The 21,377-nt window shown below is 37.1% G+C and overlaps 1 long non-coding RNA gene and 1 pseudogene across 2 annotated transcripts in view; both read right to left on the bottom strand.

Annotated features, from left to right (window-relative positions):
- LOC306650734 overlaps window positions 1-21,377 on the bottom strand; it is a 1,184,502-nt gene that overhangs the window by 313,240 nt on the left and 849,885 nt on the right. The window lies entirely within an intron of this gene.
- LOC306650699 (keratin, type II cytoskeletal 8-like) lies at window positions 5,524-7,072 on the bottom strand (annotated as a pseudogene). Its single transcript has one exon. The product of its transcript is annotated as a keratin, type II cytoskeletal 8-like (transcript).

The raw sequence follows: 21,377 nt of genomic DNA, 5'->3' as shown, positions 1-21,377 counted from the left end.
TCTTTACTTATAATTTTAGAATCTATGGCTTCACTTATTTTGGAACATTGAATATAGTTAAACACTTTCCAGAACATTATATAAAGAAAAAACATACTAAAATCTATGAGACTGAATTTTTATGTTGCATTCCAAATCATGAAAGTGGACTCAATTTTGCTGTTCATTAAACTGAGTCAATTTTTGTGTTACAAAGGCTCACAGATACTATGGCATTGCTTTGAAGTTTGACTCTAGTTTAATATGTAGTACTGTAAATTATTCAAAATAAAAAGTAAAGAAAAATCTTTTGAGGCAACTCATGCAAATCTACATCACAAGGCAACATTTAATAAAGAATATGCAAGGGACTTAAAAGTTAGATTTCAAAAACTGTTCAACAAAAGGTCTGGCAATAATAACATTTAATATCTTCAAATAAGTTAACATAGGAATCTAGAAACTCCTATTTTTATGGTGTATATAATGTTTCCTTAAGTTCACTGCATTAATTCATATTTTATTGTTTACTAATGCCAAATGAGAAAGCAAAGCTTTGAATGCCTTAGTTATGTATAAAATGAGCATTTAGTAAAACAGATGCAGTGAGACAAAAATCAAAAGGTTATCTCATTTAATAACTTTTCTCATGAAGCAATGGTGAAACTGGACATCTTATATACAATTCATAAGTTACTAAAAATATTGATTTGAGTATAGTTCACTTTTGGAAATTAAATACACTCATTCAATTAATTTATTTTTGTAGTACTGGGAATTGATCCTAGGGTCTTGATTACATGCTAGGCAATCATTCTACCATTGATCTACATTCTCAGCTTCCAAATATATTTATTTTAGTCTTAGAAAGATTGGCAGAAGCATTAATTGTAATGGTTGTTGATACTTTAACATTGGAAAAGTCTCATATAATCCAAATTGCCACAATTCTTCACCTGCTCAGTCTTTTTCACATGTAAAAGGATCATATAAAGACAAAGGTGTAAAATAAACAATTGGTATAGTGGTAAATGTCAATATATGAATCCATTTCATTAGTAGAAATTTGCATAATTTACTTTTGTCCTGACCTTAATTGTCATATCCCTTTTTTTATTCTCTTCCATCTTCAGTAGCTTTCTATACTTTAAAAGGTATTCGAATTATAAAATAATCAAAGGTTTAAAATCTGTGCTTCCATATTCAGAATTCAAAGTGTCTTTCTAAACCATAAACACTGACTTTACAAATTAGAGGGAAGAAGTTTAAATATTAATGACATTGGGTGCATATTTATTCAATTTCCATGCACATGAACCTAGTAACACATGAACAAATATATCTGAATAAAAGTATGAATAATATAAATGAATCATTATGAATTACCTAAAATCATAAATTCATACTAAATCAATTCAGTATAAATTATACTGAATTCTCTTTGATAATTAAGAGTTTATAAACTACAAATTTACCAGTAGTACATATAGTTAACTAATTGCCAGGTTTGGTTAATTGTTATAGCAAAGATACAAATGTTGAGGATATTATCAAGAGACACTGAAATAAATAAAACAAGAACCATTTAGAATTATACTGCACAAAATGCAGATGATCACAAAATCTTTGTTTTCATCATTCATGAAAAAGATTTATAATCACAATAAATTACAGTTCAAAAAGTCTGTCTTCTTATTCTGCAAATCAAGATACATGTTACAAGAAGTGGAAGCACAGAACCCCAGTCTGCTCCTCTGAAGAATTTGATTTAACTGGTGTTGAATGGGGTCCAGAAATTCGTCTTTTAAAATGAAACAATTCAAAACAGCTACATCAGAGAAATGAGTAAATTTAAGGAGGAGGCTCTGTGAAGGCATGACACACTGTTCTAAAGAACAAAGTGACATGCCTAGGACTTCAAAGGCCACATTTGTGCTCTGAGGATCACTCCTCACTTTGACTTGACCACTTCTGGCAAAGCAAAGATCTTAAAAGTATGTTGAGAAGACTGCTTCCTCCAATCAAGTTTTTCAAATGCGGTTCAGTGTGCTCAAACTACTTTGCAAAGTAAAAGAAAATTCAAAAGGACTGAGTAGCAGTACTATATATACTGTTTTATCATTTCATTGTCAATACATGTAAATACGTTTTTATTACTATTGTGTGTATTTGGTATTCTTCTTCTTTTGTTTTTTGGTATTGAGGATTAAACCTTGCTTTACCACTGAGCCATATCCCCAGTCCTTTTAATTTTTAATTTTTTTTTGTTTTGTTTTGTGACAGGGTATCATTAAGTTGCTTAGGGTCTCGCTATGTTGCTTAGGGCCTCAATAAGATGTTGAGGCTGGCCTTGAACTTGCAATCCTCTTGTCTCGGCCTCATGAGTCACTGGGAAATTAAACTGATTAAAAATAGGACAGGTCTCATGGTCAAGTACTTTAATTCTTCATTTTAAGTTGAAATTTTTCTGTCTGGTGCAAGCAGGTGTCCAATTTCTTTCTTCCTTTTTTTTAGTTAACAAAAATTGGTGCTAGGGATTGAGCCTAGGGTCTCATCCATGCTAAGCATCCACGCTACCACTCAGCTACAGCTCCAGTCCCAATTTCATCGTTTTGCATGTGGATATCCAATTCTCCAAGAACCATTTACTAAACAGAGTGTCTTCTCCCCATTGTGTATTCTTGGTACCCTTGTCAAAACTTGAGTGCTTATAAATACACGGAGTCCTTTTTGTTATTTTTGATTCTGTTACACTAGTATTATACTGTTTTGATTATAGTTATGTTGTATATTTTGAAGTCAGGTAGTGTAATGCTTAGATCTTTCTTATTCTTTCTTAAGCTATCATTGGTCATTCTGGGTCTTTGCTGGTCCCATGTGAATTTTAGAATTGTTTTTTCTACTTTTTGTAAAAAATGGCATTTATATTTTGGTTGAGATAACATCAAATCTGTAAAACACTTTGCATAATGTGGATTTTGCTTTTAGAGACACAGATTGAGTCAGGAAAGCAGATACACATTCAAGGGAAAATGGGGGCTATTGTAGGAAACATTCCTCAAGCTTATCTGACAGCAGTCACTGACACCATGGTCTAAGTAAGCCAAACAGTCTGAACAAAGAAACTGAGGTAATGGTAAAGACTCGCCATGGAATGAAGGTCTTTGAAGCTGTTGAGGCTGAGTTTGAGCTGAGGGAAGGCCTCGTTCTCTCAAGCATCCCAGCAAGCTGTGATGTGCGCTCATGCTGCCTTGCCTCATGCTGTGTGCAGGAGCTTGCCATTCCCCCAGTCCTTTGTCTCAGACCTGTTGCTGGGCAGAATTGCTTAGGCATACTTGGTTTGTTTGCACTACCTCGACCCTCACGTATAGTTCACCTATAGGCTGACTCTGTTATACTTTAACAAGTGTGTTAACCTGATTGGATAATGTGTCTATATATGTCCTGTACAACCCTAAATAAAATTAGATCCATGCCTTCAGAGCTCGATCTCCGAAGCCTGAGTAAGTGCACTGGGTAAGGCTAGGTAAGGTAGGCATCCTTGGTCCTCACCCTCAGTGAACCCCGTCTCTGAACATCTATAGGCTATCTCAAGAAAAAGACGGTTTTTAGGATGAAGTAAGAAATACACATTCAAGGGAAAATATAGGTCAGATCAAGAGGGAGAAACAGCTGGTATGGGCATTTAAAATTTTTTTTTTTATTTTTAAAGACTGCGTTTTGATTCATTGTACACAAATGGGGTACAATCTTTCGTTTCTGTAGTTGCGCATGATGTAGATTCACACCATTCATGTAATCATACATGTACATAGGGCAATGATGTCCATCACAATCCACCATCTTTCATACCCCCTCCCCCTCCTCCCTCTCATTTCCCTCTGCATAATCCAAAGTTCCTCCATTCTTCTCTCACTCCCCCATTCCCCACCCCCCATTATATATCATCATCCACTTATCAGGGGAAATATTAGGCTTTTGGTTTTTTGGAATTGGCTTATTTCACTTAGCATGATATTCTACAATTTCATCCATTTACCTGCAAATGCCATAATATTAGTCTTCTTTATGGCTGAATAATATTCCATTGTTTATATATACCACAGTTTCTTTATCCATTCATCTGTTGAAGGGCATCTAGGTTGGTTCCACAATCTAGCTATTGTGAATTGAGCTACTATAAACATTGATGTGGCTGCATTACTATACTATGCTAATTTTAAGTCCTTTGGGTATAAACCAAGGAGTGGGATAACTGGGTCAAAAGGTAGGTCCATTCCAAGTTTTCTGAGGAATCTTTATACTGCTTTCCAGAGTGGCTGTACCAATTTGTAACTCTACCAGCAATGTCCAAGTGTGCCTTTTTCCCCACATCCATTCCAACATCCATTATTGTTTTTGTTCTTGATAATAGCCATTCTAATTGGAGTAAGATGAAATCTTAAAAGAGTTGTTTTAATTTGCATTTCTCTACTTACTAGAGATGTTGAACACTTTTTCATATATTTATTAATCACCTGTATATCTTCTTCTGCAAAGTGTCTGTCCAGTTCCTTGGGCCATTTATTGATTGGGTTCTTTGTATTTTTGGTGTAAAGTTTTGTAAGTTCTTTATAAATTTTGGAGATGAATGTTCTATCTGAAGTACGTATGGAAAAGATTTTCTCTCACTCTGTAGTCTCTCTTTTCACATTATTGATTGTGTCCTTTGCGGAGAAAAAGCTTTTTAGTTTTAATCTATTCCATTTATTGATTCTTGCTTTGATTTCTTATGCTTTGGGAGTCTTGTTAAAGAAGTCTGGTCCTAAGCCACATGATGAAGATTCAGGCCTACTTTTTCTTCTGTTTGTTGCAGGGTCTCTGGTCTAATTCCTAGATCCTTGATCCATTTTGAGTTGAGTTTTGTCCAGGATGAGAGATAGGAATTTAATTTCACTTCACTACATGTGGATGTCTACTTTTCCCAGCACCATTTGTTGAAAAGACTATCTTTTCTCCATTTTAGGTTTTTGGCTCCTTTGTCTAGTAGTAACTGTATTTATGTGGGCTTGTCTCTGTGTCTTCTATTCTGTACCATTGGTCTGCCTATCTTGGTGCCAATACCATGCCGTTTTTGTTACTATTGCTCTGTAGTATAGTTTAAGGTCTGGTATTGTGATACTTCCTGCTTCACTCTTTCTGCTCAGGATTGCTTTGGCTATTCAAGGTCTCTTATTCTTCCAGATGAAGTTCATGATTGCTTTCTCTATTTCTATGAGGAACGTCATTGGGCCTTTTTTTTTTTTCCAGCTGGCAGGGCCAACCGAGTCTTTATTTTGGAAAAAAACAAAAAAAACCAAAAACAAAAAAAACAAAAATAAATGAATTGGTTTGGGGTTAAGGGCATGGGCAAGAGGGGGTACTCCAGGCAAAAGGGGGGATGCCCAGGGGTGGGTGAGGGCTAGGGCTGAGACTTGGGTGGGTCTCTTGTTCCCTATGCTCCCCTTTTACAGCTGCCTCCCCTGCAGGCTCTGGGGCAGCTGCAGAAGTCAGGAGACTGGGAGGAGCTACAGAGGCTGTTCACTTGGGCAGGACATCAGAGGACTTGGACACAACAGCTTCCCATTGTGAGTCTCAATCTTCTTCACAACCACCACCTTGCGTGTGGTTGAAGGAGCTAGAGCCCCCAGCAGAGCTGATGCTGGGCTGAAGCTCAGGCTGTAGCTGAGGCCAGGGCTGGAGAGGCCCCAGTAAGGTGTGCTCAGCCCTCCTGAGTAGCCACTGGTGGTCTTCGTATGGATACTCATGTTCTGCATCCCAGACTCCAGCTGGCTCTCCTCGCCCTCCAGCAGCTTGCGGTAGGTGGCGATCTCGATGTCCAGGGCCAGCTTGACGTTCATGAGCTCCTGGTTCTCGCGCAGCTGCCGCACCATGTCCTGCTTGGCCTGCTGTGGGGCAGCCTCCAGTTCAGCCACCTTGGCACTGGCATCCTTGGAGGCCAGCTCCCCATGCTGCTTAGCATCGGCAATGGCAGCCTCCAGGGATGCCCTCTGACCTTTGAGGGCATTGATCTCCGCCTGGAGGTGGCTGATGTTGCAGTTCACCTTAGAGATCTCGTTCTTGATGTAGCACAGGTCATTCCCTTGCTTCCCAGCCAGTGTCTGCAGCTCCTCGTACTTTATCTGGTACATGCTCTCGGCCTCGGCCCGGCTGCGGTTGGCAATCTCCTTGTACTGGGTGCGGACCTCAGCAATGACGCCGTTCAAGTCCAGGGAGCGGCTGTTGTCCATGGACAACACCACGGACGTGTCGGAGATCTGTGACTGCAGCTCACAGATCTCCTCTTCATTCAGCTGCCTGAGGAAGTTGATCTTGTCAGTCAGCCCTTCCAGGCGAGACTCTAGCTCCACCTTGTTCATGTAAGCTTCATCCACATCCTTCTTGATGAGGACAAATTCATTCTCCATCTCTGTACGCTTACTGATCTCATCCTCATACTTATTCTTGAAGTCCTCCACCAGCCCCTGCATGTTGCCAAGCTCCGCCTCCAGCTTCAGCTTCTCCTGGCTCAGGGACTCCAGCTGCCTCCGAAGATTGTTGATGTAGCTCTCAAACATGTTGTCCATGTTGCTGCGAGCAGTCTTCTGCTGCTGGAGGAGGCTCCATTTGGTCTCCAGCATTTTGTTCTGCTGTTCCAGGAACCGTACCTTGTCAATGAAGGAGGCATACTTGTTGTCGAAGGTCTTGTTCTGCTCCTTCTCCTGAATACGCACAACCTGGATGTTGGGGTCCACCTCCAACTTGAGGGGGCTCAGCAGGCTGTGGTTTACAGTGACTGCTGTGATGCTCCCCACACCACCAGCCCCACCATAGCTGCTGCTCAGACACATGCTGCTGCTGCTGCCCACCCAGGAGAAGCTGGAGGAACTGATGCGGGCACCAGGCCTACTCATGTATGAGCGGCTGCTGAAGGCCCAGGGGCCAGAGGTGGACATCTTGTAGGACTTCTGGGACACCCTGATGTACATGGTGGAGGCCAGAGTGAAGACAGGAGGACTGAAGACAAGAGACCCAAGAAGGAGCCGAGCAGCTGCTTCTTGTCATTGGGATTTTAATTGGAATTGCATTGAATCTGTGTAACACTTTTGGTAGTATGGCCACTTTGACAATATTAATTCTGCCTATCCAAGAACATAGGAGATCTTTCCATCTTCTAAGGTTTTCTTTAATTTCTTTCTTTAGTGTTCTGTAGATCTCATCGTAGATGTCTTTCACCTCTTTTGTTAGATTGATTCCCAAGTATTTTATTTTTTTAAGGCTATTGTGAATGGAGTAGTTTTCCTAATTTCTCTTTCAGAGGATTTGGTATGGGCATTTTAACAGTATTAATTTCTTCAATCCTTAAGCTATAAAACTCTTAGAAAAAAAAACATAGATGACACTCTTCAGGACATTAGTCCTGATTTCTTGCATATGACCTCAAAGTATAGGCATCAAAAGCAAAAGTAGACAAATGGGACTAAATCAAACTAAAAATCTTCTGCCCCAGAGAAGAAATAACAAAGTGAAAAGGCAATCTACCTACAGAATGAGATAAAATATTTGCAGACCACATATCTGATAAGGGGTTAATTTCCAAAATATATATGGAACTCCTACAAATCAACAGGGAAAAAAATCCCAAATAACACAATTAAAACATGGGCAATGAATGTGAACAGACTTTTCCCCAGAGGATACATGAATCACCAACAAATGTTGAAAATGGTGCTCAACATCACTAATCATCAGGGAAAGACAAATCAAAGCAACAACTAGATACACTTCACACCTCTTAGAATGGTCATTATCAAAAACAAAAGAAAACAAATGGTAAGTTCTGACAAGGATGTGGAGAAATTGGAAGCTTTACGCACCGTTGGTAGAAATGCAAAAAAAGTGCAGTCATTTTGGAAAACACTATGGAAATCTGCCCCCCCCCCCAAAAAAAAAAAAAAACAGAAGTAGAAGAAAGAACTATCCTATGATCTAGCAATCCAATTCTGAGCATATATAGAAAATATTAAAAATTAGAATCTCGAAAAGATATCTGTTCTCTCATTTTCATTGCATTGTAGTACTATCCCCAATAGCTAAAAGATGGAAATAATCCAAATACTAATTGACAGAAGAATGGATAAAGTAAGTGTGGTATATAAATTCAAAGAAACATTATTCAGCCTTTGAAAAGAAGGAAATCTCTTGTTGGCAAAATCATGAATGAACTGGAGGACATTATTATGCTAAGTGAAATCAGCTAGTCACAGAAGGACATACACAACATGATTCTACTTCCATGAAGTATTTGAAATCATTAAACTTATAAAAGCAGAAAATAGAATGGAAGTTGCTAGTTCATGGGGGAGGGAGAAAATAAGAGTTGTTTAATGTGTATAAAATTTGTTATTCAAATGAATAAGTTAGATATCTGCTGCAGAACATTGTGCCTATAGTTAACAATATTGTATTATGTAATTAAAAATACACTAAAAGGGAAGATCTCATGTTGAGTATTCTTACTACAGAAAAAGAGCCATAAGAAAACTTTGGAGGCAAGTAAGAAGATGGATCAGATTTTTTACATTTGTTAGCACACATATGAAAGTGAGGGCAGGTATACAACTGCAGTATTTTTCATAATTGGACGCTTGAAAGTAAACAGCAGATTCTTTCTTTTGTTATAATTCTATATCTCTATTGCTTTTCTATTTGACTTGAATGGTGTCCCAATACTGTATACTAACAAACTTTCACCATATGAAATTAACCATATAGTAAAAGACAATCTGAATTATCCATGACATACGACAGACTTCCAGATGCACCTATATCACTGTAAAGTTACAGTTAGGCAAATACATAAAGAAATGTCCCTCTTTACAGAGTAATTTATACTTAAAACCAGACACTGTATTCTCATTTAAATTTCATAAAATTATGAGACAAAAATCTCTAATGCTCCTTTATATTTCTATAAATCTAAACAGAATGATTGGGGCAGTTTATTTTAATGATAACCTATTGTGTCTATTAAACAGCCCCAAAGGTAAAATATTTTGACACAAAATTAAAAATATTAAGTCAATATAATAAATATTTGTTCTCTAATACTCTCTCCATGTACTGTTTCAAGATAAGACAGTGAAACTATTGCATCTATTTGAGAAGACTCTTTAATTATTAAAAATACGTTTTTCTTAAAAACGGATGGATGGGTTAGGGGTATGGCTCAGTGATAGAACCCAAGACTCTGGGTTTGATCACCAGCACCACCACCAACAACAACAAAAAATAAACACACAAAAAAGAAAAGCAGAAATGGGCTGGGGGTATATCTCAGTGCTAAAGTGCTTGCCTCGCATGCACAAGGACCTAGGTTTGATCCCCAGTCCTGAAAAAAAGAAAGAAGATGGAAGTATTAATTGTGTTATGGTTTAAAAGAGAGGTGTCCCCAAAAAACTCACATGTTAAGACAGTGCAAGAAGGTTCAGAGGAGATATGATTTTACAGCCTTGCTTCTCAAAGAGTCTTAACCCAATCAGTGAATTAATCCCCTGATAGGGATTAACTCAGGCTGTAAAATTAATCCCTGATAGGGATTAACTGAAGTGATAGGGTGTGGTTGGAGGAGGTGGAAATTGGGGAGTGGCTTTGGGGTATATATTTGTATCTGGCAAGGGGAGACCTCCCTCTCTGCTTACTGATCATCATGTGAGCTGTTTCCCTCTGCCACAATGCTACCATGTTGTTCCTGCCTCCCTGGAGCCCTGAGGAATGGAGTCAGCTGCCTATGGACTAAGACTTCTGAAATCATGAGCCCTCAAATAAACTTTTCCTCCTCTAAAATTGTTCTGGTCAGATCCTTAAGTCACAGCAGTAAAAAAGCTCACTAAAACAACTTGTAAAAGTGAACACTAAATGCCTGATTATAAACAACAACAACATCAACAAATTGATGATCACAATTTCTAAAGCAGTGGTTCTCACAGTTCAGTGTATATAATAATTACCTAGAGTACACTGTTTACAATGCAGACTCCCAAGGTTTTACTTATAGGGATTCTGATTAGCTAAGTCTGACAAGGGTTCCTGGATCCTGCATTTAAAACAAGCTCTCCAGATACTTTTGATGTAGGTTGTATGTGTATTCACCTCTAAAAAATCCTGCCCTAGACTTACCCTTCTCTAACTCTAATCTGCAGAGGAATCCTCTGATAAAGTTGGTAAAATGTAGTCCTTTATTTTATTTTAATTAAAAATCATAAATTTACATAGGGCAATGTTGTTTGATTCATTCTGTTATTATTTTCCTTCCCCCACCCCTCCCACCCCTCTTTTCCCTCCATACAGTCCTTCCTTCCTCCATTCTTACCACCCTCCTTATCCCTAACCCTAAACCTAACCCTAACCCTAACACTAACCCCTCCTACCCCCCCCTTATATGTCCTCATCCACTGATCAGCGAGATCATTCATCCTTTTGTTTTTTGAGACTGGCTTATCTCACTTAGCATGATATCCTCCAATTTCATCCATTTGCCTGCAAATGCCATAATTTTATCATTCTTCATGGCAGAGTAATATTCCATTGTATATATATGCCACACTTTCTTTATCCATTCATCAACTGAAGGGCATCTAGGTTGGTTCCACAATCTGGCTATAGTGAATTGAGCAGCTATGAACATTGATGTGGCTGTATCTCTGTAGTATGCTGATTTTAAGTCCTTTGGGTATATGCCAAGGAGTGGGATAGCTGGGTCAAATGGTGGTTCCATTCCAAGCTTTCTGAGGAAACTCCATACTGCTTTCCAGAGTGGCTACACTAATTTGCAACCCCACCAGCAATGTATGAGTGTACCTTTTTCCCCACATCCTCGCCAACACCTATTGTTGCTTATGTTCTTGAAAATCGCCATTCTAAGTGGGGTGAGATGAAATCTTAGGGTAGTTTTGATTTGCATTTCTCTTATTACTAGAGATGTTGAACATTTTTTCATATATCTGTTGATTGCTTGTACATCTTCTTCTGTGAAGTGTCTGTTCATTTCCTTAGCCCATTTGTTGATTGGATTATTTGTATTCTTGGTGGAGAGTTTTTTGAGTTCTTTATAGATTCTGGAAATTAGCGCTCTATCTGAAGTATGAGTGGCAAAGATATTCTCCAACTCTGTAGGCTCTCTCTTCACATTACTGATAGTTTCCTTTGCTGAGAGAAAGCTTTTTAGTTTGAATCTATCCCAGTTGTTGATTCTTGCTTTTATTTCTTGGGCTATGGGAGTCCTGTTAAGGAAGTCTGATCCTAAGCTAACAAGGTGAATGTTTGGACCTACTTTTTCTTCTATAAGATGCAGGGTCTCTGGTCTGATTCTGAGGTCCTTGATCCATTTTGAGTTGTGTTTTGTGCAGGGTGAGAGATAGGGGTTTAATTTCTTTCTGTTGCATATGGTTTTCCAGTTTTCCCAGCAGCATTTGTTGAAGAGGCTATCTTTTCTCCATTGCATATTTTTGGCACCTTTGTCTAGTATGAGAAAATTGCATTTATTTGGGTTTGTGTCCATGTCCTCCATTCTGTACCATTGATCTACCTGTCTATTTTGGTACCAATACCATGCCGTTTTTGTTATGATTGCTTTGTAATACAGCTGAAGATCTGGTATTGTGATACCCCCTGTTTCACTCTTTCTACTAAGGATTGTTTTAGCTATTCTGGGTTTCTTATTCTTCCAGATGAATTTCATGATTGCTTGCTCTATTTCTGTAAGGTACATCATTGGGATTTTAATTGGAATTGCATTGAATCTATATAGCAATTTTGGAAGTATGGCCATTTTGACAATATTAATTCTTCCTATCCATGAACATGGGAGATCTTTCCATCTTCTAAGGTTTTCTTTAATTTCTCTCTTTACTGTTCTGTAGTTCTCATTGTAGAGGTCTTTCACCTCTTTTGTGAGATTGATTCCCAAGTATTTTATTTTTTCTGATGCTATTGTGAATGGGGTAGTTTTCCTAATTTCTCTTTCTGAAGATTCATCATTACGTATAAAAATGCATTGGACTTACGAGCATTGATCTTGTAACCTGCTACTTTACTGAATTCACTTTTGAGTTCTAAGAGTTTTCTGGTGGAATTTCCAGGATCCTCTAAATATATAATCATGTCATCAGCAAACAGGGATAGTTTGAGTTCCTCTTTTCCAATTCGTATCCCTTTAATTTCTTGGTTTGTCTAACTGCTCTGGCTAGAGTCTCAAGGACGATGTTGAATGGAAGTGGTGAAAGAGGGCATTCCTGCCTTGTTCCAGTTTTTAGGGGGATTGCTTTCAGTTTTTCACCATTTAGAATGATATTGGCCATGGGCTTAGCATAGCTGGCCTTCACAATGTTAAGGAATGATCCCACTACCCCAATTTTTTCTAGTGTTTTGAGCATGAAGGGATGCTCTATTTTATCGAATGCTTTTTCTGCATCTATTAAAATAATCATGTGATTCTTAACTTTTAGTCTGTTGATATGGTGAATGACATTTATTGATTTTAGAATGTTGAACCAACCTTGCATCCCTGGGATGAAACCCACTTGATTGTGGTGCACTATCTTTTTAATATATTTTTGTATGCGATTTGCTAAAATTTTGTTGAGAATCTTTGTGTCGATGTTCATTAAGCATATTGGTCTGAAATTTTCTTTCCTCGATGTGTCTCTGTCTGGTTTAGGTATCAGGGTGATATTGGCTTCATAGAATGAGTTTGGGAGGGTTCCCTCCTCTTCTATTTTATGGAATACTTTGAGAACTACTGGAATGAGCTCTTCTTTAAAGGTTTTGTAGAACTCAGCTGAGAACCCATCTGGTCCCGGACTTTTCTTAGTTGGTAGGCTTTTGATGACCTCTTCTATTTCATTGCTTGAAATTGATTTATTTAAGCTGTGTATGTCCTCCTCGTTCAGTTTAGGTAATTCATATGTCTCTAGAAACTTGTTGATGTCTTCGAGGTTTTCTGTTTTGTTGGAGTATAGATTTTCAAAATAGCTTCTAATTATGTTTTGTATTTCACTCGTGTCTGCTGTGATATTTCCTTGTTCATTCCGAATTTTAGTAATTTGAGTTTTCTCCCTCTTTCTCTTTGTTAGTGTAGCTAAGGGTTTATCAATTTTGTTTATTTTTTCAAAGAACCAACTATTTATTTTGTTAATTTTTCCACTTGTTTCTTTTGTTTCAATTTCTCTGATTTCCGCTCTGATTTTAACTATTTTCTGTCTTCTACTACTTTTGGTGTTGGTCTGCTCTTCTTTTTCTAGGGCTTTGAGCCGTAATGTTTAGTCGTTTATTTGTTGATTTCTACTTCTTTTGTTGAATGCGCCCCATGAAATAAATCTTCCTCTAAGTACTGCTTTTATTGTGTCTCAGAGATTTTGATATGATGTGTCTTTGTTCTCATTTACTTCTAAGAATTTTTTAATTTCCCTCCTGATGTCTTCTGTTATCCATTCATCCTGTAATAGTGTATTATTTAATCTCCAAGTATTGGAGAAGTTTCTGTATTTTATTCTGTCATTTATTTCTAATTTCAGTCCATTATGATCTGATAGAATACAAGGTAGTATCTCTATCTTCTTGTATTTGCTGACAGTGGCTTTTTGGCATAAAACATGGTCTAATTTAGGGAAGGATCCACGTGCTGCTTAGAAGAAAGTGTATTCGTTCTTTGTTGGATGGTATATTCTATATAAGTCGGTTAAGTCTAAATTGTTGATTGTGTTATTGAGATCTATGGTTTCTTCATTCAATTTATGTTTGGATGATCTATCCAGCGGTGAGAGAGGTGTGTTAAAATCGCCTAGTATTATTGTGTTGTGGTCTATTTGATTTCTGCAATTGACAAGGATTTATTTGACATACATGGATGAGCCAATATTCAGGGCATAGATATTTATGATTGTTATGTCTTGCTGATTTATGCTTCTCTTAAGCAGTATGTAATGTGCTTCTTTATCCCTTCTGACTAGTTTTGGCTTGAAGTCCACATTATCTGAAATGAGGATGGATACTCCAGCTTTTTTGCTGTGTCCGTGTGCATGGGATGTTTTGTCCCATCCTTTCACCTTTATTCTATGGGTATCTCTTTCTTTGAGATGAGTCTCTTGCAGGCAGCATATTGTTGGATTTTTCTTTTTAATCCAATCTGCCAGTCTATGTCTTTTGATTGATGAGTTCAGGCCATTAACATTCAGGGTTATTATTGTGATATGATTTGTATTCCTAGTCATTGGACTCATTTTTATTTTTTGACATGACTTGGTTTCTCCTTTATTTGGCTATTCCTTTAGGCTAGTTCCTCCCGTTGCTGATTTACATCATTGTTTTTCATCTCTTCCTCATGGAATATTTTGCTGAGAATGTTCTGTAATGCTGGGTTTCTTTTTGTAAATTCCTTTAGCTTTTGTTTATGATGGAAGGATCTTATTTCATTGTCAAATCTGAAAGTAAGTTTTGCTGGGTATAAAATTCTTGGTTGGCATCCATTTTCTTTCAGGGCTTGGTAAATGTTGTTCCAGGCCCTTTTAGCTTTTAGGGCCTGGATTGAAAAATCTGCTGATATTCTTATTGGTTTCCCCCTGAATGTAATCTGATTCTTTTCTCTCATGGCCTTTAAAATTCTGTCTTTGTTTTGTATGTTAGGTATTTTCATAATAATGTGCCTTGGTGTAGGTCTGTTGTAATTTTGTATGTTTGGAGTCCTATTAGCTTCTTGTACTTGGATTTCCATTTCATTCTTCAGATTTGGAAAATTTTCTGATATTATTTCATTGAATAGATTGTTCATTCCTTTGGTTTGTTTCTCTAAGCCTTCCTCAATCCCAATAATTCTTAAATTTGGCCTCTTCGTGATATTCCATAATTGTTGTAGATTCTGTTCATGATTTCTTATCATCTTTTCTGTTTGGTCAACCTTGTTTTCAAGATTAAATATTTTGTCTTCAATATCTGAGGTTCTGTCTTCCAGGTGATCTATCCTATTGGTTATGCTTTCTATGGAGTTTTTAACTTGGTTTATTGTTTCCTTCATTTCAAGGATTTCTGTTTGGTTTTTTTTTCAGTATCTCTAACTCTTTATTGAAATGTTATTTTGCTTCCCTTATTTGTTCTTTTAACTGTTGATTGGTGTGTTCATTTAATGCCTGCATTTGTTCTTTCATCTCCACGTTTGCTTCCCTGATTGTTTTAATTATGTACATTCTGAACTCCCTTTCTGACATTTCTTCTGCTGTGCTGTCATTGGGTTTTATTGATATAGTATCTAGGTTTGTTTCAGACATTTTCTTCCCTTGTTTTCTTATATTGGTCAGATGTCAGTGGGACTCTGTGATATTGTAGATTTCCTCTATTGGCTTATAGTGTCCCTGTAGATTTCCAGTTTATCACCTACCAGCCTTCAGTAGCCTGAAGTCTTGGATTAACTTGATAATGTAGTGCTTCCGAAGAATGCTGCCCCTAGCCCTCTACTGGTTCCAGGGAGATAGACCTGGAGAGGTCTCTTGCTGCCCAGCCCTGTTCCCAGAGGCTGGTTGCAGGTAGGAGGTCTCCACTGGCTTGGGGACTTGTGGCTGGCTCTGTGTAGACAGGCTCTCACTGGGCGGTCTGCCCCAAGAAGCTGGCCTAGGAGGCGCTTCCTGCTGGAGGGGACTGGGCTGCTTGGGGAAGTCCCTGGTGCCCTGTGCTGGTGTCTGAAGCAACCTGCGGGCTGGCCGGAGCTGGCCGCGGGGCAGGCCGGAGCTGGCCGCGCTGCTTCCGTGCAGAAAGGCTCTCACTGGGGGGCCTGCTCCGCGCGAGGCTGGAGAATATGTCCCTGTGGGAGGAGCCCACCACCAGAGTGCACAGAGCTGCCTAGGGGAGACGCTATCTGCCCTGTCCCACTCTACTAAGCCACTTGAATCCAGGCCTGCCACCCAGCTGAGCTTCACTGGGTGGGGGAGACTCACCCCGTGGTTCTATTTTAGTCCGAGTCTCTCAATGCCTCCCCTTCTTGAATCCTGGGTTCTGGAGCGACTGGAGATGCAGTCACCCTCTAGTCCACCATCTTGGATCACCCCGTGGAAAAAGCCTGCAGCTGGAGGGGGCAAGGCTGTCTGGAGAGGTCTCTGGCTGCGCCCTGGTCCCAGAAGCTGCTTTCGGGTCGGAGATCTCCGCTGGCTTGAGGACTTGTGGCTGGCTCTGCGTTGAGAGGCTCTCACTGGGCAGTCTGCCCCAAGAAGCTAGCCTAGAGAGGCGCTCAAAATGTAGTTCTTAGAGGAAGATTCTAACACGTTCCCAAGTGAGGTAATTTAAACATTTGCCAAATATAAAACAGTATCTTCAGAACTACAATAAAATAAATAAATGATGCCAAAGTCATTATAACCTGTAAACACTGTGACAATACTCACCAGTAAATAAATTAAGTAAGTAGTCATGAGATGTGTGTGCATGTGGGAGTAAGTCAGGGGACTTTAAGTGCTAGAAAAAGGGGTAGTGATTATGCTAAATCCATTAAGTTACAATTTCTTTTCAATTCTGTGAGTATTTCAATGAATTTATATAGTTGCATTACAATGAAATCATCATCTAGAGCTTATATATACTGTATACTAATTAATATTCTTATAATATAATCACATTATTGTTAGAATGATTAGATTATGTATGTATGCTTATAGATTTAAGTTTTTGAAGGGTTCCACATCTGGGACAATGGAACAAAATGGGTTAAGGGTTGAAACCTATCACTTTGGAAAGGACTTGAAGAGACCATGTATCAAAAACAAGTCCCACTGTTCCCTGTATAGAATCTTTAGTTACAGCCTATGAGTGTGACTCAAAGGTAATGGCACTTTTTTAGCTTCAGCTGGTTAGAATAATCATGAGGAAACACAACATTCAGTTTTATATCACCTAGACAAACTGCTGCAAGTGAGACTCTCTTCAGCAAAATAGGAGAGATGATTATGAAGTCATAAAAGCTTACTTAGCAGATTTCCAAGTTTTCTCAAGAGCTCTCTTTACAACATTTTCTGTTTGTCTTATATTAAAAACTGCATTCAACAATTGATAGAACGGAGTTTTAGTTCTAATGCTGATTGTTTTAGGTGAAGAAGGAATTCTCAGCTTACTATTTGAGTTGGAGCAATCATTCTTAAGGTTCTCACAGCATGTTTAGTTGGTTGAGCATCTAAAAGTCATGGTTTCTTTAGGGAAGCCATTAAATAAAGATACTAAGTTAACTAAGTACATAATTTTATACAAAACCAAAGACTTTAACAAATTTTTGTACATATAAAATATATGTGAATATTAATAGTATGTAAGAAAATATTTCGGCTAACTCTCCCAGGTAATATCAACACTGGAAAAATGAAAGTAAACTGTAGGAGCTCAACAAAGCAGCAGTAAACCTAGAGAGAAATAAGGTTGCTTAGAATTGCCTGAGGCTAGAGGGGCAAGTGAGTGGCTGCAGGTAGTAAGGAGGTGGCCTCACGAAGCTAGAGAATCATGTTAAGTTCTGTTCTCTGCCTCACCACTGAATAATCTAGGAAAAATCATCACCCTTCCTGCACTATAGGAAAAAGCATCAACAGGTTAGACTTCTGAATACCTGAGTCTGCAAGATAGGATGAGAAAGAGATGCAAAAAGGGATAGACCACTCCTCAGACCATCATTCCATGCTCACTCTTCCCAGCTCTCCAGCGTTGGTGGATTATAATTTTAGGGTCTTATAATTTCCAAGGCTTTGAGGGAAATCTCTAAACAAAGCATTTGCCTTGTGAGTGGGCAGCAGTAGTTCACATGATGCCTGGTGATTTGCACTCTGACCTATAACCTCTTTCTTCTTCTTAAGCTCCCCAGAACTGACAGACACACTGGCCCATAAGGACTTCAGTACACATGACAAGACAAGGTGGCTGACCCTCCTTCCCCACGAGTCATCAACTAAAATAACCAAGCATCAGAGGATTATCAGTGTATCAGGGAGCTCTCCCAAAAATTACAAGCAAAGAGGAAAAGACAAAAAGAGTGAAAGAAAACTATGTGGAGGTCAGGAGAAAAATACTAATCTCCTGACCTCAGGTTTATCAGAGCAATTCACAATTTTAGGGGGAAAAACTGAGAAAAATATAAATGAGCAAAAAATCCCAACCTTAAGAATTTACTTTACTAAGCCATGAAAATATGATTATTGGCCTCCATTAGCAAGAGAGAACCCCAACAACTTAGGGAATGCTGAAATCCTGCAAAAGAAGTATTTGACCACTGATTAGAAAAGTGTGGGATAGAGCTTTGGGAATTAACATCTGGTCAGTTAATTCTGACTCTGCTAAATCTGGCTCGATATGTTTTACTTGTTAAAAGTAATGTTTAAAATTTAATACAGTAAGGAAATGTGGTCACTGTGCTGCCTACAATTATAGGGAATATGTGTGCACACTGAAAAACGATCATGTACTTTTAATATGAAGTTATTAACAATAGCCAAGCTCCCATCATTTTTTGAGTGTAACATTTAAGAACTAGGTCATTTCTTGTACTATAGGTTACAAGTTAATAGTACATATGTTAACTTATTGACATTAAAATCCCTTTCTTATTCAATCCATTTATTCTTTTTTAAATTACAAAAGCAACATATGTATATCTTAAAATATTTATTTCACAAGTTTCATTAAATCTTTTAATGTTTTCAGTTTTCTTGCTCATTGCCTAAATTTGAATACCACATCCTACAAGGAAGGACAAAGAAAATCCCCAGTCAATATTTCTCTCTATCAAACCATGCAACTCTTACAAGTAATCACCTTAACTCATGCTGAATAAAACTGTAAAAATGCAATAAAGTACCATTTTTAAGAAATATATAACAATAATATTCTCCTGATGTGTGGAACTTTGATATTTACTTTCAGCTATAATTCTAGAATGCAAAACTAAGCATTTTTAGCCTATTTTTCTCTAAAGAACAGCAGACAGACATTTGGTTCATTTCAGGGCAGATTTTAATGCTGGATTAATGCCACATATTCTGACATTTCTTGGTCCTTATACTCCAATGTAACCCTTTAATAAAATTTACATTTTTCTATCACATGGGGAATCATGTTGATTTTAAGTTATTTTTAATAATAAACCTTCAAAGTTTAAGAACTTCAATGATGAAAAATTGGAAATTATAAATGCTAAAATACTAAACATGTAACAAATCTGTAATTTCCAGAATGCAATACAAATTTGATTCTAGAATAGATTTCTAAAGTTGGGGAAAACAGTTCAAAACATGAACATTATTTAAAGTCTGATACTTTATTTTTTTGTCCATCTTCTTTTCCAATATGTAAAATTGTAAGAATTTTAACAAATTCATTTAGAACAATGAACCTATTCTCCTTTTGTTCTTAAATAATATTTAAGCAGTTTTTTGTCTTTTTATCAGACTGATACATGTACATAGAATATGTAGTAATAATTAATCATGTTTCCTCAAATAAAAACTCACTTTCTGTTAGAATCATTACTGTCATTTTGGAAATTAACAATTAGAATAAAATTAGGAGTAAACTACTTCTATTCATTATAATTTTTTTAAAAAATTCAAAGAATACTAGATATCAATAAATAGAAAATATTTATAAATTTTGTGGATGTAGTCTTAACTTTGTATAGATCAAACAGCACTCCAGGGAAAATTGACTTACCTTCATCTTTTTGTTAAAATTTATCTGGTGATTATAGATACCCTGAATTCTAGGTATTCTAAAAAGCACTATTAGATATAGTAATTCAGTCATTTATTTGTTCAATCAGTATTTTAAAATAACATAATGTTCCTATAATGTTTTTGGTTTTGGGGATGCAGCAATTAGGAAAAAAAAAACATACTATTCCCAATCTACTGTATTTTATATTCTGTGGGACATGGCAGATATTAATTATATTATCACAGAATAAATGTAAAAATTAAAAATTGTGTAGGTGATACAATAAGGTATAAGAACATAGACTAGGGAGTGTTATATAGTTTGAAGTGTCAGAGGGAGGGAGTAATTGGATAGATGGGATAAGAAGGATGAGAATGAATTAGATTAAGCAGGGGAGGAAATAAAGCACCATTGTCTGTTATGAAGAATTAAAATATTTTTGAAGAACTAATCAAAGGCCGATAATACCACATCTTAAACAACAAGGGTTAGTGATGCAAGGTATATTCAAGAGTCAACCATGAAAGGTCACATGAACCACATTAAGATGTTCAGTCTATATGCTAATATTCATCAGAAGTCATCAGAAAATTTTAAGCAGAAGAATATCATGATCAAATGTGCATTTAAAAATTGTTATGATTTTATTATTGAGGATGTAATGTGGAAAAGCCTTTTAGGAGTCTATTGTGGCAATCCAATTTAAAGACTGGATTAGGGTGAGAGAGATGAGGAAAAGATAGCACATTGAAGATATATTTGGTAAAATTAGTAAGACCTGGTAGTAAATTGAAATCAAATTCCTTGCATGTATGATTTTGTCAAAATGAACCCAATTATTACGTCTAATTATGATGCTCTAATAAAAAATGAATCATTAAAAAAGTACCTGACAATAGGTTAGATCTGCATGGAAGTTTTTTTTTTTTTTTTTTAAAAGAGGAAATGTTGAAGAATGATCATAATCTAAAAAAATATATACTCTTAAATACTTTCATGGTCTGTGATTAAGTCCTATGAAACACATCATATAATGCATTATCCTTTTTTATAAGGCCAGTGGCTAGTTTTAGAACCAAGATGTGGGTTTGTCTTAACTATAGCAAGTCCTGTTTCTGTTTTAAAAAAATATGTAGTCACCCTGAATCATGTAGGATGCTTTCCTGAAGGTATGAGAAAGTTGAGAGTCAAATCTGAGGTCCATTTCAGGTAAGTGTCCTTGGTTATGGACATTTGTATCATAATTTATACTTCATCACTATTTCCTTATTTTTTATTTTCTTTTGACTATAATTGTGTCTCCCTCATTTAAAAAATAAATCTCATTGATAATACATATATGCTTTGTAATTTACTTCAAGATGGCTTTTAAAAAGATTGAGAATAAACATGTATATCATATCAAGATCCATGCCTCTATGGCTCAATGATAATAAGGGAAAACAAAAGGCAGAATGATTTACTAAAAGTATATTTTCACTTTCATGACATGGTATGATTGTGGGTAAATTTAGGCACTAAGTCAGAAGGAAACATAAATTTGTGCATATCCTGGGATAGATGTTCAATCTTTTCTAGATAAATGCTATCTTGTAGGATGTGAATTCACAGCTGGTAGAAACAGACATTATTAATTGTGATTTTAACAGAAT

The sequence above is a fragment of the Sciurus vulgaris genome, assembly GCF_902686455.1.
Source record: "Sciurus vulgaris genome assembly, chromosome: X".
Lineage (NCBI taxonomy): Eukaryota > Metazoa > Chordata > Mammalia > Rodentia > Sciuridae > Sciurus > Sciurus vulgaris.
Note: the sequence above shows the minus strand (reverse complement) of the source record. Positions and strands in the feature narration are given on the sequence as shown.